We start from the raw sequence: 25,445 nt of genomic DNA on the forward strand, positions 1-25,445 counted from the left end.
ATCTCACTTCCTCCAAGCAAATGCATAGATGTGGTTGGAGATGACATAAGTGATTATCACGAAGTCACGGTCTTCTTTCTCCTGTGGTTATTCTTTATGGTGGTATACATGGTCTCAAAGACAGTCACATTGCTGCAATTTATTTTCAGAAGATATAGCAGAGGTCCTACTATCTGGTTCTAAAATTGGGGGGTTATGGAGAAGTTGGGGAGTCGGCATCCCTTTCAAAAGCCCTGGTTTCAGAGAAGAGGTGTTGATTTCCTCTCATCTGACAGCTGCAGAGGTCATTGTTCCCTGGTGGGTCAGTTCTACCATGTAGCTCTGGGAGTTATTCTTGGAAGCTCAACCCAGATTCTACTTTCTTCCAACCATTTAAAAATAATAAATTCCCTCCATTAGATAACTTTTTGGCAAAACTATCGAGAAGAGATTCTGACAAGTAATACTGACCCAAGAAAATTTCTCTTAAAGGGGATGTGAATGACACACATCACAATGTTAAGTGCAGCAGCTGGGAGTAAGAGGTCACCTGCTCACCATGGGTGGATGGGTTTATGCAAAGAGGTGGATATATACTCAAGGAACATTGTATGGCAATTAAAAGCAAGGAAATAGACATTCACATGGTGACATGGATAGATCTTAATAACAGCTCTTACTTTTAAAACAAAAAGAACAAAGTTTGTAGCATAAAAACCTATAGGCAAATTTAAAATTATGCACATAAAAGACAACTACATGATTAATGATATAATCCCTCACTTAATCTTTCCTATGTTAGAACAAGCGCCAAATTGGGGGAGATATTAGATAATAAAGATGCTGAGAAATAAACAGAGGGGTCTTGGACATAATGATCCATTTAGGAAAATGGTTTACAAAAGTGTCTGCACTCGAGATGGAGTGATACAAGTACAACCTGTGTCATTATCACAAGAGAAAACACTTCTAAGCACTTCTTCTACCATGCACACCCCTACTGCCACATAAATGTTTCTGTGCCATATACTAAGGGAGACAATGATTAAAATAAAAAATTAATTGGAGGGAAAATGGGATGAGGGGGAGGACACAAGTCATGAAACCAATATTTGAAGACCAGGTTGATACTCAGCCTGGAGAACAGAGAGAGGAGTAGAATGACCATTTCAGTTTATGGGAACTGGTTCTAAGCAGTTTCTCTATAAGTTCTTTGCCACAGGCATTTTCATTGCATAACTAATTGCCATAAAGCCATTTTACTTTAAAAGATAACTGGCTGAAAGCTTGGTTTGATAGATTGTTTTGACATTTGTTTTCTAATTTGGTTTCAACTGACACAGTACTCCCTTTTTTTTTTTAATACAGTGATAAAGTAACTTACTGCAAGTGTGAAATGTGAGAGTTTAAAATCAGATTGCATACTATACTAGGAAATGATAACATATCAGTTTGCACATCCTTGGGTGAGCAAAGTCATCTCTCCCATCTATCCAGATTAAAAAAAAATGACCAAGCTATGGCAAATATGAAAGAGGCTAGTAATTCAAAATCTTTGCATGCCTGATCAGTTCTTTTGCTAACTGAGAGGTAATGGCTTGTTCTCTAATGTCATTTTTTAGCAAATTTATCACTCCACATTAGAAGTTGGATGTGAAAGAATCGAGCGCTTATCATCCTTCCAAAAAGAGATGGTGTGTAGGATTCCTGAGGAGTGTACGTTTCTCAAAAACGATGCAAATTTTTTGCTATTTATAGTGGGGAACAAGATGTCAGCAGAATTTTGGTATTTGGCACAGGATCTGGCTTAGATGATCTAGTGAAATATAAGAACTGGATGAATGCGATGGATCATTTAAATACAGGCCGGATAGATAGATATTATCAGTTATATACCTTACATATGATGATGTGAAATAACAGCACCCCTCCGCTGCCAAACTATAGAAGAATTTCACAAGCTAGCAGAAAACTCACTTATAAATATGCATTCCATTTTTTATTTGGAAACCGATACCCCTCTTTATGAAGGAAGAAATTTTAGGGAAAGAGAAAAAGTGTTTCATTACTTTCTTTTAAATTCATTTTCCTTTCTACATTTTATTTTATTTATTTATTTATTTTTTTACGGCATCATTGCTTTACCGCCAGCGTTTCACGGTGACAACTTTCGCTGCAGCAGGCTTGGGCACAGGTGCCGCTGGCGGGGACGTCCCCTGGTTTGCACGGACAGGCCTGTGACCCTGGCAAGCTCGGCATTCTCGGCAAACCAGGCTGCTTGGTCACTCTCAGGAGACCTAACTGCTGTCTTCAACAACCTGAAGAGCCCTCCCCGAGAAAGATAGGAGGAAACCGACCATGCGCGGACAGAGGGCACATTTTAGACCGCTGGGCAGAACAAAGATAGAGAAGGAAAATTTTGGCTCGATTCGTGGAGGACTTTCCTACAACCAGTGTGGACGCGAACAGTTGGCTTCTGAGGATGCGCCTGACCACTGGCATGTGGTGAGTTCCTGCCACAGGCACTGATGGAGTTTAGTCCTTACAGGACTACCTGGGCCATCTGAGGAAACAAAACAACTTTCCCAAGGTCAGATGAGTAGGGGTTTGGAAGTCTGACTCCAAAAGCCCATGCTTTTATCGAATGTCTTTTAAGATAACCTCAAGCGTTCTTTCTACTCCAACATGGTAAAATGAAGTGCTGGATTGTATGTTCCAGGCTAACAACGCTTAGAAGTTCAGAGGTGAGTAGTTAGAATGAAAACTGATCTATTCAGAGACTAATCTTGACTTGATTTCAGAAACACTTGATTCTCCTTAGAAGTCTAGCTGCGGACAACACCCTGAGAGTCTGTCTCTGGCTGGGACTCTTAATGACACTCGATAAGGAAAGAGCTCTGAAGAGGTTTACGATGTGCTAACTACAGTAGCCCGGTGCAGACCCTCCTATTGCTGAGTCTTAAAAAGCAGGTGCAGTGTCTGTCTCTAGAGACAGGATGGACAGCCAGGATAGTTAAAACTGGGCTTAATAATATTAACAGCTATCATTTCTGTGTATGTGTAGCATGGTGCAAAGTGCTTTGCACACATCCAAAGTCTGTCATGAGAATTTGGTAGTCACTCAGAACATATTTGATGGACAAATAATCTCAGTTTTCTCCTTCACAATCATACTAGAGAGCCACTTCATCACAGGCCCTATTATTAAGTCCACTGGGTGGGTGAGGACACTGAGGCACAGAAGAGAGTTGTATTGCTATCTTCATATTCTGTTTGCCTGCAACAACAGTGGGCAGTGAGTTATAGAGTATTAGGCTGTGCCTGCTTTTTAACAAACCTGTCAAGCCAGGCCACAAGCATTATTTTCTTGTATAATTGAAAAAGCCCAATTTTTGCAGTAATGCTATTAATGATTGCATTTCATCTTTTAGGTTTCTATTTGGTTGTTCTTGAGTGTAGAGTTATTTTAAAATTCTGCTTTTTTCCCTTAGTTGTATTTATGCATTTTTTGTTAGAGATATTTTAAACTTGATTGTGTTGTTTACAAACTTGATCGTGTCATTTCTCAAATTTTCTCTCGTGACAGTAACAACAATGATTTCTAGGTCTGCCAGTATCTATCACATTGTATTATGATTAAGTATTTACTATGCATTGACCTTGTCAAGGGAAAGCATAAAGTGCTTTGTCTGTTGAAAGGATGCATGTATTTGGTAGGCATATTTTATGAATCTTTATTAAGTAATTTGTAAAATTATTAAAGAGGAAAGACAAAGAAGTTATGATACCCTTCTCTGTCAGACTTATCTCGATTGATTTATTAATAATGTTTGTATATTCATTTATTTATATTTCAATGTAACCAAGTACAAATGTGTCTAAGTGTTGTAAAGTGGTTATTTTATGCCATTTTTTTCACCTGGGCATTATGTACAATTTGTCACACATTTGAATAGGAGAGAAAATTTGGTCAGATTTATGTTTTGAAAAACTATTTATATATCCCAGTGAGCAGGTCTTTGTTATAAAATTTTGCTACTGATGGTTACAAGTTCATGTAACCATGGGTTCTTTAATTTATCTTCAGTTGCTTTTTGAAGAACCAACGCTTGTATCCATCCTTTGTTTTGTGGGATTTCTCAGCCTCTGATACTTTAGAAATTGCTGAAACTGTTTCTAATATTTCAACTCAGAGACATGCTTCAATTTAATTGCTTTGGTTTAGTAACTTAGATCTGCTGATTAAGTGCTTATTCATTCATTCACTCTGTTTTATTGTACTTGTTGAGTATAATGTGTCAGGTTTGTGCAAGATACTTGAGATAGACAGGGGTAAAAAAAAAAAACAACAAAAAAAAAAACCCTTAATCGTTGGTGATTTTATGATGGAGGTAAGCTCAGGCTGCTTTTAAGAGCCCAGAACATAGGCCTATATCAGTCTGGCTTTGAGCTTCCCAGAGATGCTGACTCTTGGGCTATGGCTCATTGGAGGGGTGACACCTGGTCTAGCAGAGAGGTGGGCAAAGGGAATTTTAGGCAGAGGCAGGCATTTACCAAACCATAGAGACAGGAAAGAACAAGGGGCCAGCTGAGGAACAGAACCAGCAGGAATCTTAACCCAATGTAGGCTCTTAGCAGTGTCATCATTATCATCCATCTGTCCTTTACATGAACTCTGGTGGTGGGCTCATGAGGCAACGAATTACCCACCACTAACAGTATTTTGGCATGGAGGGGGAATTATATGGAAACAATATTACTCCAACCAATCAACTGGCAGATTCAGGCAGATTCCTAATGAGGCTGATGGGAGAGAATGAGAAATTTTATAAATTGGACTCTGAGGAAGCCCATATTCGTTTAAGACTTATTATAAGCACATGCCTTATATAATCATGGTAGTTAGTGCCGTGTGCTCCTGATCCTACTCACAAAGCCGTCTGGAAAGCTGGGATTTATATTTATCTGTAGCTGTGCTGTCTGTAATCAAGAAGCTTTGCTTTTGACTCCCGCAGAAGTTTCCATTTAAATAAAAATAAAATTGGAATCAAATGCTGCATTTGAAGCTGCTCTCCTCCCCTTGCCATTTACTAATCAGCTCTTCTCATTATTTAACCTCAGAAATCAGAGCCTCTGAAACTGATGAGTCTAACTACACACATGCCATCCATTTGTTTATTGATGTTACTTATTCCTGAGCTCCTCTGTGAAACTGTCCCACGTGACTGTGTAATATCATCTACATAAATATTTCTCAAAGTGCGGACTCCAAACCATGTGTGTAAGACTCACTGGAAAATTTACTGAAAATGAAGAGTCCTCAGACCCCACACAGTTTCAGCAGCAGAAGTTTTGAAGTTAGTGCCCTGTTGTCAGCACTGTAAGCAACTTCTGATTGATTTTTATGAATATTCACCTATTATACAGATTTGCTCTGAGCACTGACTACCAGCATTGGCCTTCATAGTTGAATAAGACACAGTTTCTGCTCTCAAGCCACAGTCTGGAGGGTGAGAAATAAGCACACTCATTTTGTTTAGTGCAGGGATGGACCACACATGGTACTAGTGATTAACAAATGAGATGCTTTGACGTGTGGTGGGTGGTGGAACAGGGAATTTTTTTCCATTAACAAAAAAAAAAAGCAAAATTTTAATGAAATGTATATTGTCTGATTCAGAGTTTTCCTATGTTATTTATATTTTTTTATGACAAAAATGTTCAAATATACACAAAATGGTGAGGACACTATAGTAATAATAGTAATAAGAATATTAATTGCATAATATAGTAAAATAGTATAATAAACTCCACATATCCAGTGTATCAGCACTTGTCTTTTTGCTTCATTACTTTACCCCCGCTTCATACACCCTGCAACTCTTCCCAATTATTTGACTTTTCAAATCCCAGCTCTCATGTCATTTCACTCATGCAAAGCTCAGCTCCCTACATTTTTCAGGAATGTGGGCATTTTCTTAAATAATCCTAGGTTGTCATCAGACTTACTATGATGCATTGGTGTCATATTTTAATTTCTGCAGTTATCTCAAGAATGTGATGTTATTATTGGTCCAATTGGATTTAAATAAGATTCACACATATTGCTTTGGTGGTTGTGTTTCTTAAGTGTCTTGTAGTAAAGAACACCCCCTTGGCCCTGTTCCTTTCCCTGAGCTCTCCCTTTTCATGCTTCTTTCTTTCTTTCTTTCTTTCTTTCTTTCTTTCTTTCTTTCTTTCTTTCTTTCTTTCTTTCTTTCTTTCTTTCTTTCTTTCTTTCTTTCTTTCTTTCTTTCTTTCTTTCTTTCTTTCTTTCTTTCTTTCTTTCTTTCTTTCTTTCTTTCTTTCTTTCTTTCTTTCTTTCTTTCTTTCTTTCTTAAGTTTATTTATTTGTGCATGCAAGAGCTGGGGTACAGACCAGTGGGGGGTGAGAGGATCCACCAGAGGCAGAGCGGGGATAGAAAAGGCAGACTGACTGAAACACACTGCTGAGGGGAGCAGCAGATGAGTCAGGAGAGGTCTGCTGCGCCATATGGGTTGCTCCCTGGCTGGCCATGGATCAAACTCGTGCTACAGAGGCTGCGGACAGCTTCATAGGTTGTGTCTTAACCCCTCGCGCCACAAGGGAGGACCCAATATATTTCTTTCTTATTGAAGAAACCAGGGCATATGGAAAGTCCCACATTCTGAGTTTGTCTATTTGCTTCATTGTGGCTTATTTATCTATGTTCTCTATCTCTTGTATTTATGGTAAACTAGAAGTTAGTTCAAGAATCTTGATTAGATTCAAGTCCAAGATTTCTTTCAAGAATATTTAACTATTGGTGCTGTCTTCTTATTTTGCACCACAATAGATGGCCTATAAAGTCTGCTGTACTTTCTTAATGATGCTAATTTGAGCAAGGGTTTCATATGCAGACAGTCTGATACCTCCATTTAAAATTTTCCCTTGAAATTCAATTATTTCATGAGGGGTTGAAAGTGGAATTTTTTTTCTAATTCTGTTACTCTTTTACCTTTATTGACTGGAATTCTTCTCTAAGGACCCATAATGCTCAAAAACATTGAATATCTTATTACCCTGAAATTTCATTAAGGAAAGGCAGGATAAATGCTTCTTTCCCTTTAATTGCTAATTTTCAGTTAGGACTTGGTGCCTAGTTACCACTAATGATGAAAACTAAGAGCATGAAGTTATTTATTTATTTTCCAATGAGTATCATCATGGGTACATGGGTTTTTATATACGATTTTTACCCCCAATACATCACATTCATCATTATATTGGTCACGAGTCTTATCCTCATACCTTTAGTAATCTTTGATTGCTTCCTTACTGCTGTTACAGGAGTTCTCTGGAACATTTTTACTGCAGTGCTGAATAATCACCCATTTTTTAGAGGAATCCCTTAGTATTTATAGGCCACAATTTGAGTGCCAGGGTTGCTCACCAGGCCTTTTTAATGGGTAGAGCTAGAAATATTTATTTTTTAAAAGATCATTTCCTATCCAGATACAGTAATATAGAATTTAATTTTACTTTGTTGAATTCATACTTGTATGTCTCATACAGTAAAAATCTTGGTATTTGATAAATGAACTTAAATACTTAAATGCCATAACAATAATATATTCCTTTGTGGTTAGAAAAGATGTTTGATGTGATTTCCATCTTCTTAAATTTATTAAGACTTTTTCCCCCTTCATTCTCACTTACTTGCATTCCAATGTAATTTCTTGAGTGGGAGTTAGGGTGGAGTTTCTGCTGGTATAATGCTGGCTAGCATTTGTTGGGTACTTATTATGTGGTGGGAACAATTTAAATAGCTTACATTTAAGTGATTAACTCATGCCAAGTCTACAAGATGAGTACTATTATTATTCCCATGTCACAATTGGGGAAACCAAGGAATCAAGAGACTTAATAACTTGCTTGGGCCTCCCTGGTGGCACAGGCAGTTGAGCACAGCACTCTGAAGCTGTCCGCAAACGCAGCCTCTGCAGTGCGGGTTTGCTCGCGGCCAGCCGGCGAGAATCCCACATGGAGCAGCAGATCTCTCCTGTCTCGCCTGCTGCTCCCCTCAGCAGTGTATTTCTTCAGTTTGCCTGTTCTGTTCCCCGTTCTGTCTCTGGTGAATCTGCTCACCTTCCCGCGCATCTGGCCTGTACCCCACTTCTTGTATAAAAATAAATAAATCTTAAAAAAAAAAATAACTTGCTCACGATCACACACTCAGCAAATAGTAAAGATGGATTTGACTTGGCACAGTAGGGCTGCAGAACCCATGCTCTTAACCATGAGGATACCCTGGCTCTATGAAGCCATCTGTTCTAGGTCAGACTGAAAAAAGAGCTTGGGTATATGTACCCCATCTTTCTGATGGTACACAGGTGAATTGGTGGTGGGAATTTCACGGAGACTATAACCGAGATGAGAAAGCATATACTGTACAAAAATGAAGAGTTATGTAAAAAATATACCAAAGAAAAAAGAGCTTGGGAAATCAGTACCCAAGTTTCTCCAGTCTATACCTACCATATGTTTCTTTTGCAGTTTATCCTCTAGTGGCTCAGTTTTTCTTTCACAGACTTAACTCTACCCCATTTTATTCTTTATGCTTTATGGTATCATTTGTGTACTGGGGAGTGTGTGTGTGTATGGGGGTGGTGGGAGCTATAGGAAGGAATATTTCTACCCCTCTAGAAATTTCAAAGCTAGGTTACTTTGAAAAGCTGGAGGTTTCCAAGTCTGGTTTGGGCTGGAAGACAAACAAGGAAAATGATCTTGAATGAGAAAAGGATACAAAATACTTTATCAGTGTTACGCCTTCTATGAAGAATCTGTGGAATAATTTTCATAGTGAATGATTGCAAGACGAAACTGGAGCCACAGCACATTGCAGGAGGTCAGGATGATGGTTCCCTCACTGACTGGGCCACAAAACTTACCTTTCCCATGGAGTCAAACAGTCTACTCCTTATTCAGGTCAATGAGGAAATCCATGTCTACCTTTCTGTTGGAACTTTTCTCTGTCTCTGCACTAGACCTCTGACCTAGATATTACACCAGGTCCCTATTTATTTTCCCTGCCTCCAGTCTAGCCCCTCAAATCTGAATCATGTCATAAGATACATCAACTTATCTTTAGCATAAAATCCAAATGCCTGAGCATCTCATAAGAAGACTTTCATTGACTGATTCCTGCCTTACTTTCTAGTTTGCTTTGATTTTACTTTATATGCTAGCAACATGAAGTTTGGGCCAGTAGGGAGAAGTTATGCTTCAATAACAGTCTCTCTGGGGTTTATGAAAGCAGTGGCTTATGTCTTTCTTGTGCCACATGTTGACTGGAGTGTTGGCCGGAACCCTGCTCTGTGTCTTTCACTCACTGGTCAAGGGTCACCAGCTGTATCAGTCTGTCCAGCTCAGGGACACTGGGAGTATGTGGCTACTGAGCATTTGAAATATGGCTGGTCTATACTGACATGTAATGCACACTCACAGCACCTCTGGAAGATTATGAAAAATAATAGAAAATACTTCATTAATAATTTTTATATTGATATCATGGTGAAATGAGAGTACTTGAATATATCTGGTTTAAAATATTTAATATTATTTATTTATTTATTTTAGAGGCATGTTTTATTTTTATTTATTTGTTTGTTTATTTTGTTTATACAAGCACTGGGTACAGTCAGAAGTGCGGGAGGGTGAGAGAATTCACAGGCAGACCGACGAAGTACACTGCTGAGGGGAGCAGCGGGCGGCAGGAGAGGTCTGCGTGCCATGTGGGACCCTCCTCTGGTGGCCGGGGAGCGGCCGGGGAGCAGCTGGGGATGGAACCGGCACTGCAGAGGCCGCATGCAGCTTCGCAACCCAGCGCTCAACCCCTGCGCCACCGGGGAGGCCCTATTTTTTTTTTTTTTTAAAGATATTATTTATTTATTTATTTATTTATTTATTTATTTATTTATACATGCACTGGGTACAGTCAGAAGTGCGGGAGGGTGAGAAAATTCAGCAGAGCCAGAGCGGGGAGCAGGGCAGGCAGAAGGACGGAAGCACACTGCTGAGGGGAGCAGCGGGCGGCAGGAGAGGTCTGCGCGCCATGTGGGACCCTCCTCAGGTGGCCGGGGAGCAGCCAGGGATCGAACCTGCACTGCAGAGGCTGCAGGCAGCTTCGCAACCCAGCGCTCAACCGCTGCGCCACCGGGGAGGCCCAATATTTAATATTGTTACTGAAGTTAATTTCATCTGTTTTCTCTCTACCTTTCTAAAAAAATGTGGCTACTAGAAAATTGAAAATTACACATGACTTTCAAATCGAAGCCATCACTTCTACAAGTATTTCATTGACCACAGCTGGTCACAGCCCCACCTGACTTCCAAGAGGCAGGCAGGGCTGTTCTACTATGTGCTTGAAAGGAGAGATAGTGGGGATCTTCATAACCACCCCTAATGGCTACAGAACTCTTTGTGGATTTCTGGAGAGGATACAAGTGCCTTCGACTGACCGTTTCTTTTGGCCCTTCCTTTCCTCATCCCTTTGGCCATCTCCTACTTCTTCTGGATGTGGCTGAGATGCAAATTTACTGGGAAGCCTTCCCGGACTCCCACCCACCCCACACACATCTTGTAGTGTTGAATACACTATTCTGTTGGCCTGTTTGATCTTGAGCACATCTCATCTAGTTCTGGGGTGACATATTTTCACATCTGTTGCTACCACTGGGCTGGTGTTGTACAGATCAGGCTCCCTGTGTCACTCATTGCTGCACTCTGGCACTTCTATTCTGACTTGCTACAGGGTAAGCACTTAGTAAATGTTTAATTACCAAATGAGTGAGGAGCCTCATGAATAGGGAGGCAGTTGGTTTCTTGAGGGCTGTAAGTGGTAGATGTTTTCCTCTGGGAATGATTTCTGTGAAGGGACCTGGTGCCAGAGTTCTGGGCCTCTGTTTTCTCTTTTAGGATTTGACTTTGTGCCAATATGGTGGTTCCTATCATGAGTACTGGCAGGGCACTTACTGGATAATTCTTCAAGATTAAAAAAAAAATTTTTATGGATACAAGAGCTGGGGTGTAGGCCAGAGGTGCGGGGTAGGGGAGAGTGAGAGGATTCATCAGAGACAGAGTGGGGAGCAGAACAGGTGGATCTACTGAAATACACTGCTGAGGGGAGCAGTGTACCAGGCAGGAGAGGTCTGCTGTGTCATGTGGGTCAGCTCCCTGGCCAGTGATTGAACTTGTGCTGCAGTGACTGACTATAGCTTGATGGCACTGAGACTTTAACCTCTGTACCACCAGGAGGCTCACAAGATAATTCTTTACTGTTCAGATTTCTTTTTAAGAAGTCAATGAAAGACCCAAGAAATGAGGTTTGGGAGAATGTTAAAGCCCTGACTTTGTTACCTTTTCTGTCTAAGTTCTGTCCATGAAAATTCAGTCAGGCTAAGGACACTGGAACTTCCATTAACAGAATTGGATTCAGGAGATGTTAGTCATCAAGGAGACAAGAACAGCTCTGTGTCAGTAGCTACTGATTGACATAAAAATATATTGGAAGCAGGCCTCCCCGGTGGCGCAGCGGTTGAGCGCTGGTTCAATCCCCGGCTGCTCCCCGGCCACCGGAGGAGGGTCCCACATGGCGCGCAGACCTCTCCTGCCGCCCGCTGCTCCCCTCAGCAGTGAACTTCGGTCCTTCTGCCTGCTCTGCTCCCCGCTCTGGCTCTGGTGAATTCTCTCACCCTCCCGCGCTTCTGGCTATACCCAGTGCTTGTACAAATAAATAAATTAATTAAAAAATATATATTGGAGGCTTTTTACTGGCAACACATACGCATAAGGACAAAAATATTTGTCAGTGATAACAAATACTGGTGTTATTTGTGAAAGTTGTTAATCTCTGAAGTTAACAATTAGGGGGAGTAGACAAAGGCATGGAAGTTATCAGACCCTGGTTTGAATTCTGGCCCTGTCACTACCACACATAGTTAGGTAACTTAGTTTACCTCTCTCACCTTCAGTTTCCTTAGCCATAAATACGGATAAAAGCATCTCCCAAGGCTAGTTGGGAGCCACCTGATAAAATGTGAGAACACTGCACCTGGTAGACATGCTCATCATCCACTGTTCTCCTTTTACAGGAGGGCAGAGTCAGACAGCAAAAGAATGGAAGAACAGGTTGCCTGTCTTTTCCTCAGAGGCTTTAACCCAGACCCTTCCTGACAGACTCAAGACCTCTTTTCCAAGTCTGTCCCGTTCTTTATCCTCACTACCTCTTGCCAACTGTCACCACAGTGTAGACCCTTTCTGAACTGTAACTATGAAGAAGGGTGTATGGGGCAGACCCATCTCCCGGCATCTATCTCCACTGATATGACCTGGCCTGGATCTGTATCCTTAACCTGGGGTTGTCACTTTCTTTTAATTGCCTTCTCTGTTTTGTCTTATCCACACACAAAAAGCCTAAAAATATTTACTTTAGAAATTTCAGCAAGCACCCAAGGCTGCATGCACACCAAGCCCGCAGTGAGAAGGGCCTCCATCTCTCTTCTCCCACCTTCCCTTCCCAGCACTGATAGGGGGGATGATCTTCCCAAAGGATCTGTGGTATGAATGGAGGTCCACTTACCTCTCTGAATGCTCTGGGGTCTCTTTTGGAATGACGCTGAACCATCGGTTGGTGGGCTGCATTGTCATGTCATCTTGCAGAATTAAGCTGGGTGTGTCCTCATATGGGATGAATTACATGCTCCTGACACCCTCCCCCGCATCATATGTTGAAGGCCCAACACTCAGTGCCTTAGAATATGACTGTCCATGGAGATAGGATCATGAAAGAGGTGATGAAGATGAGAGGAGATCATGTGGGTGAGCCCCAGTCCAATGTGACAAGTGTCACGTTGGGACACAGACACAGAGAGGGATGGCCCCGTAAAGACACAGGGAGGAGCAGCATCTGTAAGCCAAGGTGAAAGCCTAGAAAACAGCCCTGCTGACACCATGATCTCTGACTTCTAGCCGCCAGGACTGTGAGAAAATGCATTTCTGTTGTTCAGGCCACTCTGTGGTGCTCTTTTAGCAGCTTGAGCCACCTAATGCAGGCACCCCTGCAAATACGGTTTGCTACTTCACATAGAGCCTGTGTGAAACACATGGAAGGATTTTTTTGAGACCTGCCCTGGGAAAGTAATTATGGATTGGTTCTCCTTTTTGCTGTGGCTGCCAGGAAACTATACGTCAAACTTGAAACTATACCATAGCAGCCATGTGAGACTTTATAGTCCAGGCTTTTGTGTTCTTTTCCTCATATTAGTCAATGACTCTTATATTTATTCTCACTTTTTATGCACCTTTCCTATGTTATTGGAAATAATTGAAATTTAAAATAAAGTGACTAGACTTGTAGAAGTTGGTGGTTCAGGTAGCTGTCATAATGATAAGGTTCACTCAGTGAATAGTTGCTATGTTGGAACATTGTGCTAAGGCCTTTGCATTTATTATTTCATTTAGTTCTCACACAAAGAAAGTATTTTATTTTTATTTGTATGTTTTTGTTTATTTAATTTTTTTTCTTATATCATTGTTCATTTTTATACAATATTTGATTTCTCCTCTCAGATGGAGTCCCCCTAATTCTTCCATCACCACGGCGCCTGTGAACCATCACCACAGTCCCTGTGCCCTTTCCTCCCCAGTTTTGATTCCTCTACTTCCTCCCCCTCTCCTGCTGTGTGCCTCAGATCTGTGGTTTGCCTGTGAATTTTGTCTTTTTCCTGACCCTCTGTTTGGTTTCCCTATATTCTACCTTTAAGTGAAACCATCTGATATTTTTCTTTTTCCTTCTGACTTATTTCACTTAGCATAACCCCTTCCAGCTCCACATATGTTGCTGCAAATAGCGTGAGTTTATCTTTTTTGATTGCTGAATAGTACTCCATTGAGTATATGTACCACATCTTCTTGATCCAGTCATCTGTTTGGGGACATTTAGGTTGTTTCCATGTCTTAGCTATTGCAAATAGTGTTACAATAAACATAGGAGTGCAGGTTTCCTTTTGAATTAGTGTTTTTGTGTCTTTTGGGTAGGTTTCTAGGAATGGAATCACTGGGTCATGTGGTATTTTGAGGATCCCCTCTCCCCATAGTGGTTGGACCAGTTTGCATTCCCACCAGCAGTATAAGAGGGTGGTAGGGGTTGTATTGCTTCCAGTTTACAATTGAGGAAACTGAGGCACACGTATAAATTATGTGCCCAATTTATGTAGCAAGAGGCCCTGCCAGGCTTTAAAAGTGGGACAGTCTGACCCAGGACTTGAACCAGTAGGCATTCAGTTAAAGGAAATAAACTAAACTTCTTAAGCTTTGGTCATTTTGTCTTTGCTTATAAGAGGAGCAAGAAATGAGCTAGGTAGGAAGTTGCTACCTATAGGAGCAACCAGAAAAGCTGATGGACCTCAGTGAGGCAAAAGCCTCTTGAAGGCTCTGGAAGACACCCTGATGTTTCATTGTGCTCTGGACTGGGGACAGTCATGAGTAGAGACAGGGAAGTTATTTTAGTCCTGGAAGCTTCATCATACATATCCCATTTCCCCCTACAGCTTTAAGCTTCAGCAGGGCAAATTATTTGCAGTTCCATAACACTGCCAACTCACACACCCTCTCTGCCCTGGCTGTGAGTACCCTGCTCCTCTTTCAACCCCACGCTTAGCCTGGCAAACTCCAGTCCACGCTTCTGGAAACACTCAGAAGTTCCTGCCTCTGGCTCTTTTCCTGGGTTAGGACTCTTCTGCCACAGTCCCCAAACCTACATCTGGCTGTGTTTTTCTTTCCTGTGGTGCTAAGCATGTTCTTAAGGTGATCTGTTACTGCTCTAGCTTCTCTTCTAAACTGAGATCTTGAAGTCAGGGATGTGTTTTACTTATGACTTATATACTGCACTCAGCTTTGAACCCACATGGGGGCTTAGTCAGGGTTGTTGAATGAAAGATTTTATGAATGTGAGATTAGAGTCCCTAGGTTTTGTTGTGCATGCAAGTCTTCCTCTACAAAGATTTGTCAAGCAGAGAAAACCTCCTCTGTACCTCTCCACTGGTATTCAGATCACTGCACAGTGTTTCTTTACTCTGTGTCCTCTCATGCAGGCCATGTTGCAATGTGAAATTTGTATTAGTGTTTTTGAATCAGTGTTTTTGTGTCTTTTGGGTAAATCTCTAGGAATGGAGTCACTGGGTCAAGCAAACACGCAACTACGTGTAACTCAGATTTGTGTAATGCTTTATGGTTGACAAAATCATTTCATACAAATGATCTCAGTTGTTAGAGCATCCTCACTTTATGGATGAGGAAAGAGAAGTGACTTTGCTCAGGGTTGCTCAGTCCACGAGGTGGTTGAGGGTGGCTCCAATCCAGAGCAGCACTTTGGATCAGACGGCCTGGGCAGAAAGCCCGCCTGGACCACTTGTGAACTTCTTTGAAATTCAATTTCCTCGTTTCTAAAATGGGAATAATAATAGAAACTAGAGTTGTTGTGAAGATCAAGAGAGTTAGTTAATACAATTGCTTGGTGAATATATTGATGTACAAGTTGACTGTAGAAAGTTTGCAACAAATTCCAGGTTGGAGTTCCTTGTGTGTTCCTGACCTCACTTATTGTTCCCCTAACTTTCTTCTCTTTCATTCCCCTCAAGATCTTGCATGATTTTTGACCTTGCTATGGACTCTCACTCTCCTGACCTAGCTCTCTAAGACTTGTTCTTTTGCTGAGTTGGAAAATTTCTTTCTCCTCTTGCACAACTTCTCTGATTCCACAGCTGTGACGTCCCTTGGCAAGGAGCTCTGGTGTGGAGACTTGGGGGCCTCAGCCAGGAACACAGAGACCTCACTGCCTTGGCCTGGCGAGAACACCTTCCTCTGATTCTAGGCTTAGGCACAAGAGAGAACCTGCATCATTCCAAAGCCAACATTTTTCAGGCATTGGACAATTTGATGGTGGAGTTCATTCCCCCCTCCATCTGGCCTGGCTCATTGTGATCTGTCAAATGGCCCTGGGGCCAGAAGAGCTGCCAGATTGGGTAATTTTCTCAGAAAATTATATAAAGATGAAGGTTTTTAGATGTGCTTTTAGCATGAATCATAAGTCACAGGCACCATAAGCCAGAGGGCCAGTGTCAAGTACGCATTCACCAATCAGGATGGGGCAAAACGTGCTGTCATATTTCAGTGGTTGGTGTTGCACCTGTGAATTTTTAGTTCTTGTTTTAGGTTTTTCTACCAAGCTTTTAGATGAAATTTATTTTCTCATTCACTCAACGAAGAAGTATTGAGCTTTGGAACAGATAACTTTGGTCCTGGCAACCTGGCTGGAATGATAGATGTGTGAAATGATGATTACAATCCAGTGTGACAAGAGCTGTGGTCAGGAAAGCTCAGGGTGTTGTGGGCTACTGCATGGAAGGCTCTGGATCCAAACTTGTGGGGGTGGTGAAGATGGGGATGATATACATCAGAAACCTAGTCAGAGGGATTTATCATGTAGCCAAGATATAAGAAACAAGTAGAAATTAGCTAGGCGAAGAAAGGAAATGAGTAATCTAGGAGGAGGAAATAAGTGCTAAGCCCTGGTGGTGGGAGAACATGACTGTTTGAGGAACTAGCATAGTTTCTCAGTGGGCCTGAGGAACAGGTAAAGATGGGGAGAGGAGAAGTGGATGATGAAGTAGAAGATGAAGGATTTCACTCTACTTTTCTCTCTTCCCTGTATCCCAGGCAATGTTTGCATGAGCAGCATTATTCAAGAATATATGTGCTGGATGGAAAATTCTTTATAATTATGGATTCATAAATTCTCAAAGTTCTGATGACACTTTAGAATTCACTTTTTTGAGCCCGTATTGCTTGGTTTTGTTGTTCACTTTCTGTTTATGTGTTTATCTGTCGCAGTGGTCTGACACCATTCACTCACTCATCCACTCACTCACTCAATTTCTCACTTGCTGAATAATTCTTGAATGATAATGTAACTTTGAATGCCATTCTAAGAAATTTGAACTATAACCTAAACTCAAAATGCCACATCAGAAGTTACAAAAGAAAGCAGATGAGAGGAATCCATTTGTTATAGGAACGAAAAATGTCCAGGAGAAAGTGAGACCAGAAACAGAGCAATTGTCTGGAGAGCAATGCCAATAGTCCAAGGTAGAGAACATAAGCATAAGAACCAGAACACTAGTGGGCCATAGGGATGGGCATAGTGAAATATTCTGAGAGATTGATAAAGAAGGGAATATAATAGCCTCTTTCAGACAGACCTACTTGTTTACCTCAAGGCTCTGGCCCCCATCTCTGGATACACATTAGAATCACCTGAAGGAGACACAGCTCTAGACAGTACCTCCTATTAATTGAACTAAAATCGATCAAGGTAGGACCCTAGTTCACAGTTGTTTCTATGTTGCAGCGTGGCTGAGGATATTCATGATGGTGGAGTATTCCAGGCCACTACGCTCTGGGTGGGGAGAGATTTGACACTTATTTGCATCAGGAAAACTGGAAAAGGAAAAGTACACTGTTATTTGGATAAATGAATAGCACATGTTACTAGATATGTAGAGGGAGTGTCTGTAATTATAATTATTACAGAATTTATCATCCAGACTGGGACTTTTGTCATTTTGTAATGGATAATGTTTGTCAAACCATCACCTTGTCCACCTTAAACCCTCACAATGTTTTATGTCAATCATAGCTCAGTAAAGGGGGACAAACCCAATAACCTGTCATCTAGTTGCTCTGACCAGAACAACTTACTGCCTTTTCCGTGCTCTCTCTCTTTCTCTTTCTTTTTTACATCCACATGTAGTCTGTCAACAAGTGCTCTCAAAATATATCCAGAATTTGCCCACTTCATATCATAATAGCCATTACTTTGTCTTGGGTCTCCACTCTTCCTGTACTTCATTATTGCACCAGTGGGTCTCTGTTTCTGTTCTCCCACAGTGTCTTCCCAACACCACATCCAAACTTAGGCTTTTACAACATGCCAGTTGATCATATTTCGCTGTTCAGACCTTCTAATTTCCCCTTCTCACCAAACCTTCTCATCAAACCTTCCTCTCTCACACACAGGAAGGCAAGCCTCTCAGACTCATGTACTTAACCCCTGTCTCCCTCCTCCTCTGCTGTCATTCTCTGCCTTCACTCACACTGACCTCAGACTTGATCCTAAGACATGCCATTCTGGGGCAAATGATGATTTCTGTAATTTGGGTTGTTGATGTTCTCCCTGCTCTGGGGCCGCATCTTAGTGCTAGGTGACCCCTCTATCTGGAAGGCTTACACCTGGAATCAGCTGCACACTCTCTTATTTGCTTTGAGTCTTTGCAGCAAAGCCACCTTCTAATAGCTGCCTTATAGAGAAGCTTTTCGAACTATCACCTCTTCTGGTATAGAACATAGTCTCTAGCCATGTGCTAGTCTCTAGTCTCTTCTGGTATAGAACATAGTCTCTAGCCATGTGCTTGAGCTTTCACCACAGTTTCCCCCCCCACCATATCATGTGTTTCGTATTACACTAATTTACTTATTGTTTGTTTCCTACTTCCTTCCTTAAATATAATCACCATGAGGAAAGAGATTTTTTTTTCAGTATCCCGAGGACCTAGAAAAGTGTCTATAATATAATGGATGTTCAATAATTATTTGATGAATAAATAAATATTCAGAGTTGGAGGGAAAACTGCTGTTTGGAATTCGAGTGAACAATATCTTAATGTTCTCCTGTTTGCCCACCACAGGAAGTAAGGGACAATAGAAATGTCCTAGCTCTCCTGTGTGATGTGCCAGGACATTTAGCTTATTTGTGTACTTACCCTGTGCAAAGAGCAGTTTTAAAGCAGCTTCTGAGCTGGAGGAGCTCAAAAGTTACTGAAGGATACATAGAACATAAAAGGGGGTGTTAAGCAAAATGACTTAACTTGCCCTAAATGGAAATATAAGCACATGGAGTGGAAGCAGAAAGGGATTCACATGCAGGAGGAAGAGTGGATTACCCGGAAAGTGCCCACAGAGAAGATGGCATTTGCGTTACATTGAATCAGATGAGAACTTCTAGGGATGCAAACGACACAGGATGGAAGTAGAAAAGCACAGGGTGTGTCTGGTCAGTGGGGAAGAGACCATTGCAACTACTTTGTAAAGTAAATGGGCAGATTTAACCAAATACAAATACGGATCTTCCTTTACTTATGATGAGGCAATGTCCTGATACACCCACTGTAAGTAGAAAATGCATTTAACACACGTAACTACCAAAGATTATTGCTTAGCCTAACCTTCCTTACACATGCTCAGAACACTTACATTAGCCTCCAGTTGGATAGTGTCATCCAACAAGGCTGATTTTATGTTTCATAATAAAGTATTGAAGGTGTCATTAATTTATTGACTATTTTTACAGAAAATGATCAGTTGTTTACCCCCATGAGCACAAGGCTGGGACCTGTGGCTCACTGCCTCTGCCAGCTCCACAAGAGAGTATCATGTGCACATCACTAGCCCAGGAAAAGATCCGCATTCAAAATTTGAAGTTCAATTTCTACTGAATGCATATCACTTTTGTACCATCTTAAAGATGAAAATCTTAAGTCATCTCTACAGAGGGCTCAAAGTCAGCTTATTTGGGAGAGGGGAGGATGCCTTGCTGGTATTCTTCACTAGAAAACTCATTGCATTTTGGAGACATTTAGAGATGTGATAAAATTGATGTTGTAGCATAATACCCTTTAGCCTGAAAAATAGAAGAAACCAGAAATTTTGTGACCAGTTAGGAGATTGTTCCCCAGATAAGAGATTATGGATAGAGGAATAGATGGGCCTGCCCATTTTCTTCATCCTCCACCTTCTCAAATCCTTACCATCCTTCTACGAGGTCTTCTTAACCTACCCTCACCCATTGTTTATATGCCCATTATCTCTGTTCGTTCATTCATTCATTCATTCATTCAATTAGTCTATACATGTTGATTAAAGTACTTACTTTTTCTACAGTTCTGTCAATATGTCGAGAATGTAATGATGAAATGCACTTGGACTATGATAAAAGCTTGGAAGGAAGAAAACAGAGGCATGTAAGGAAATTAATAACAGGAAAACCGAGTGCAATTTGGAGTCAGGCAACTCCTCTCTGAGGAAGTTACTTTTAGATTCTTCAAATGAAGCAGAGGAGTTAGGTGACAAGAGGAGACTATCCTAGACAGAAGGGACAGGCAGGTAAAGGCACTGCGGTGGGAAGGATTTTGTAGCCTCCCTTGCTTGGATGTGAACACTGTGTCTTTAGTACTCAGCAAAGCAGTTAGGGCATAAGTGCTTAGTAAATATTAATTTAATAACTGAATGAAGACATGATCCAAGTGGAATTTTGATTATTTGACAGACATTCCATAATCTCAGTCCACTGTGGCTCATGTTTAACTGAATTATTGATGTGGGTAATAACAGTGGTCACCCTTATTCTTGGGTACAATCTGGGAGTAAAGGGAAAAACTCTTATACGTGTATGTGTATAACAAAATTGTGGAGGTATGTGGTTAATTGTTACTTTTCATGCTCTTTTATTGCTGAATCATTCTTCCTGGCAATCAAAGAATACAAAGGGAATCCGAGATGAAAGGGCCTCTGAGATCAGGTTCCTCAGTGCTTTGTTATTAGCTGAGACCTAAAGAAATTCAGTATCTCCTCTGTGGTTGCACAGCTGGTTATGTAAAAATAATTGAACAGGGATATTGGAAGTAAGTAAAAGTTTTCAAAGCCTGAATAATAAATGTCCCTCAATTCTCAAAGGCAGAGAAAGAATTTGAATGGGGGTGGTGGTGGCAGAACAGTAGAGGAGGGTTGGTGGTGGTAAGTGCTAAAACAAAACAACAAAACAAGTTTTGGATTTGGGTCTATAAAACTGAACTAAAAAGGAACTGTTATTTCAGATCTGACCTTTTCATCTCTGAGGCAAAACGGAAAACCCACACGAATCTAGTTTTCTTCAGAGAGCTATAAAAATTTTACGTAGGAATTTTCATTAAAGTCTTTGTTATTTCTCCAGGACCCAAGTGACCATCTAATTACTTCACCAGCAGAGCGACTCCTACAGTCAGCAGTCAATTTTGTTCTTTCAGAGATTGTGGTGTTGGATTCAAGTAACCTCTCCCCGACCCAAGGTCACAGAAGTGTTCTCCTTGAAATTGTATAGTTTCAGATTTTGGCTCTAGGTCCATGGTCCAATTAGAACTATGATCGAAGCACTTCTTTTTTGCATATGCATGGCCACTTTGTTCAAAAGACCAGTCGTTTTGACAGAATAGCCTTTGCACCTTTGTTGCAAATCCTATATTGGAATATGTGATATGTATGTACATATACTATGTCTTTGGATTTGGACTCTATTCTGCACCACCAATTATTCTATCTTATGCCAGTACCACTCTTTATTTTTCAAAGATTTATTTATGTATGCATACAAGAGCTGGGGTACAAGCCAGAGGAGTGGGGGGTGAGAAGATTCACCTGAGACAGAGTGGGGAACAGCACAGGCAGACTGACTGAAATATACTGCTCAAGGGAGCAGCGGGTGAGACAAGAGAGGTCACTGTGCCATGTGGGTAGCTCCCTGGCTGACAGGGGATTGAACACATGCTGCAGAGGCTGCGGATTGCTACATAGTGCTGTGCTTAACCCCTTGTACCACCAGGGAGGCCCCTGCTATTATATTTTCTGATGTGGCTTCTGGTACCCCACTTTTCTTCCTCGGTCACTCCTGCAGCTTCCTGTTTTTTTTTTTTTTTTTTTTTTTTTACACCAGAGAAAGCCTCCACCTTCTCTAATAATCAAGTCCCAGGGCCTCCTGACTCCAGGTTGACTGGCTGTTTGAGCCCTGGACATGCCATGCTCTCCTCCATTTTCCTCCTGACTTTCGGGGAGAATTCTAGACCATTGGCTTGCGAGAAAGAACCAGCCTTGCCCACAGAAAGCTCTCTTTCTTCCATCTTAGTGGAGGCCACCACCCAGCCCTCAGGGTGACAAACTTTTTCTTAATTTCCTTGAAACAAAGCCCAAGTTTGATAAAAAGCAAGCATTCTTGGTGTCTGTCAATAAAACTAAATGTCCTTAGTCATTTGGCAGAAGTTGGTGTGGATGCCATGCTCTGTCGTTGGGAGACACTTTGTCTAGTTCATCCAAAGGAAATGTCTGTTGATATACTTTTTTTTTTTTAAAGATTTATTTATTTATTCATACAAGAGCTGGGGTACAGGCTAGAGGTACGGGGAGTGGGGGTGAGAAGATCCACCAGAGACAGAGTAGGGAACAGAACAGGCTGACTGACTGAAATACACGAGTCAGGAGAGATCTGCTGTGCCGTGTGGCTAGTAGCTCCCTGGCCAGGGATTGAACTCATGCTGCAGTAGCTGTGGATAGCTTCATAGGTTGAGTTTTTATTTTTTTAAGATTTATTTATTTATTATTTATACAAGCACTGGGTACAGTCAGAAGCGTGGGAGGGTGAGAGAATTCACCCGGGCCAGAGCGGGGAGCAGAACAGGCAGACTGACGAAGTACACTGCTGAGGGGAGCAGCAGGAGAGGTCTGTGCTCCATGTGGCACCCTCGCCGGCAGCCGGGTATTGAACCGGCGCTGCAGAGGCTGCAGGCAGCTTTGCGGCCCAGCGCTCAACCACTGAGCCACTGGGGAGGCCCTTCATAGGTTGAGTTTTAACCCCAGGCGCCACCAGGGAGGCCTGACCACTCTTCTGATTAATGTAAGATTATAATAAGCCAGTGGAAATCCTCCAACTCCAACTTTGTCTTTCTTTCTTAAGAACTTGCTTTGTTTAAACTAGGTCCTTTGCATTTTCACATGAATTTTCAAGTCAATTTGTCAGTTTGCTTAAAAAATGCTACTGGGATTTTGATTGGAATAGCATTGAATCTGCCCATCAAATTGAGGACAAATGACATGTTAATATTAATATTGAGTTGTCCAACATATGACTAAATGATCTCTCCTTTTATTTAGATCTTTTAAAATATCTCTTAGCAATGTTTTGCTGTTTTCAGCGTACAGCTGTTTTACAACCTTTTAAAACTCATCCTTAAGTCTTTCAAATTTTTGTGCTATTAGAAGTAATATATTGAAAAATTTTAAATTTCTGATGTTTCATTGCCAGTATGCAGAAACACAATTGATCTTTGTGTTACTGATTTTGTAGCCTACAGTCTTGTTAAACTTACTCAATTTTAGGAGCTTATTTTTGTATATCCTATTGGGTGTTCTTCATAGATGATCTTGTCATCTGTGAATGAATTTATTTTCTCTTCTTCTTTTACAATCTAGATATGTAATTTATTCCTTTTTTGTGTCAGGAAACTCTCCTAAGGGAGCAAACTGGGGGCAGTTGTGGGACTCAATTTTTTTGTTTCCCACATCTCAGTAATAATTTTTCTTTTATGCCTGATGCACAATTGAACAACACTGCTTCATATATATATATACACACACACACACATATATATTTCATATATATTATACAAATATATGAGAAACTATATATATGTATGTACATATATATATGTAACAGGATGTATATAGAGTCTGATTTTCAGTTGCATCCAGAAGGAGGATAAATCCAGTCTCTGCTACTTCAATCTCTGCTACTTGAGCAGAAGCAGAAGAGTTTCCACTTGGATTAAGATACAGGTGAAAGCTGACATTTAAAAATAATTTTCAAATCTGTCAAGCTCATAGCCACTGCACAAAGAACCCTCTGAGTTCACTGGGGCAACAGTGGCCAAAGATCTCAATTGTGCTTTGCATGTGTCTAACCCTTCTTGATTCACAGAATGCTTCATGAGCTCATTTGGCCTTCACAGCATTATTGGAAAGTAATGGGTAGAGATGATCTCAATTGTGTTGGTGAAGAAATGGAAACTTAAGAGAAGTGAAACAAATCTTTGAAGAATGCGCAATTAAGGAGAGGCCACGTGGAGTTGCTGCTATTGATCTCAGGGCTGTCAGACTCCTGCCCAACTCCATTTTTTTTTTTTTAAAGAAAAAACACAACGTATTTATGATGGAAAAAAACACAACATATTCAAACATATACAAAAGGAGCCAGAATTACAAAAAGAATGCTCATTATCTAGATTCAGCTGTTATCAACTCATGGACATTCTTTTGTCATTCGTACCCCATCCATTTTCTATTACTGTATATTAATAAATCTCAACTATAATATCATTTTATAGGTAAATATTTCAATACAGACGCTAAAACTAAGGAATACTTTAAGAAAATGTAGTCATAATACCAATTTATTCCTTAAATTAGTTTCATCTCTTTATTTCATTCTTGAGTCATTTAGACATTTCTAGTTATCTCCTATCATAATTTTTTAAGTAGTTGGTTTGAGTCAGGATCCCTGTATGTCTCACTTTGTGATTGGTTAATGCATGTGCATCTTCACTAACTCTTCACCCGGCTCCCTTGTGATTATTTATTGAAACAGTGAGGTTGTTTCCTATAGCATTTCCCAAACTGGATTTTGTTGATTGCACTTTGTAATATGGTTTAACATTTTCTTCTTTCTTCTGTATTTCCTGAAAATTGGTTGTTGTAGCTAGAGACTTGATCAGATTCAGGTTTAGTTGTTTACTTTGGCAAGAGAACTTCATAGGCACATAATACACAGTTGTTTAGATTTTGTGATGTTGGTAGTCATTGAAGCTTCATGCCTATATCCATCAATTCATTGTAGGTTGCAAAATGATGACTTTCTAATTATCATCTAACTGGGACTCTTTTCTTTATATTCTCACATACTTTCTTAACAAAGAATGCAAACCTGCAAACTTATTGTACATCATTTTGAGATCAGATAGATATTACAAATACAAATACAAAAAAAATCAAATGTTCTTCCATCTGTATGACAAAATACTTCTTTCTTTACAAAGTGTCTTTAATGCTATTAGCTTATGTGCTTGCGAAACCAGGAGGCAACACAGATGTGTGTTAGATTGGTACAAAAAAGGGCCCTCTAATGAATCATACCTCCCCATGACCATGTCCCTGTTGGTAATTTGACTTAACTTTTTTCCTATCAAAGGATGCAGTTTGTTTTACCAGTCCTTGATTCTGGGAAGACCAAATTTGCCTTGACCACAGACTATGGAGGAAGTGACACTGGGAGACTGTGGCTTCAGAGGCCTTGCAGTTTCTATTCTCCCTCTCTTGGAAAACTATTACCATCTGAAGAGGCCCAGTCTAGCTCCTTAAGTAGGAAAGACCCTTTACAAAAAACAAGACGCGGTTTCCTAAGTTGGGCCCGGGTCCCAGTGGACTTACTGGCTAAATGCTACCCCATCAGTAGACCCAAACAGAATCAAAACTAACTATCCAACCCAAAGGATTGTGA

The 25,445-nt window shown here is 40.7% G+C and overlaps 1 pseudogene across 1 annotated transcript in view; it reads left to right on the plus strand.

Moving 5' to 3' along the window:
• The first annotated feature begins 2,337 nt into the window (after nucleotides 1–2,337).
• The window catches only part of LOC311176716 (farnesyl pyrophosphate synthase-like), a 176,919-nt pseudogene continuing 153,811 nt past the window's right edge, over nucleotides 2,338–25,445 (plus strand). The window contains exon 1 of the transcript in view: nucleotides 2,338–2,484. The product of the transcript in view is annotated as a farnesyl pyrophosphate synthase-like (transcript). The remainder of the gene's footprint in view (nucleotides 2,485–25,445) is intronic.

This window comes from Talpa europaea (genome assembly GCF_964194135.1).
Source record: "Talpa europaea genome assembly, chromosome: 9".
NCBI classification, from domain to species: Eukaryota; Metazoa; Chordata; class Mammalia; order Eulipotyphla; family Talpidae; genus Talpa; species Talpa europaea.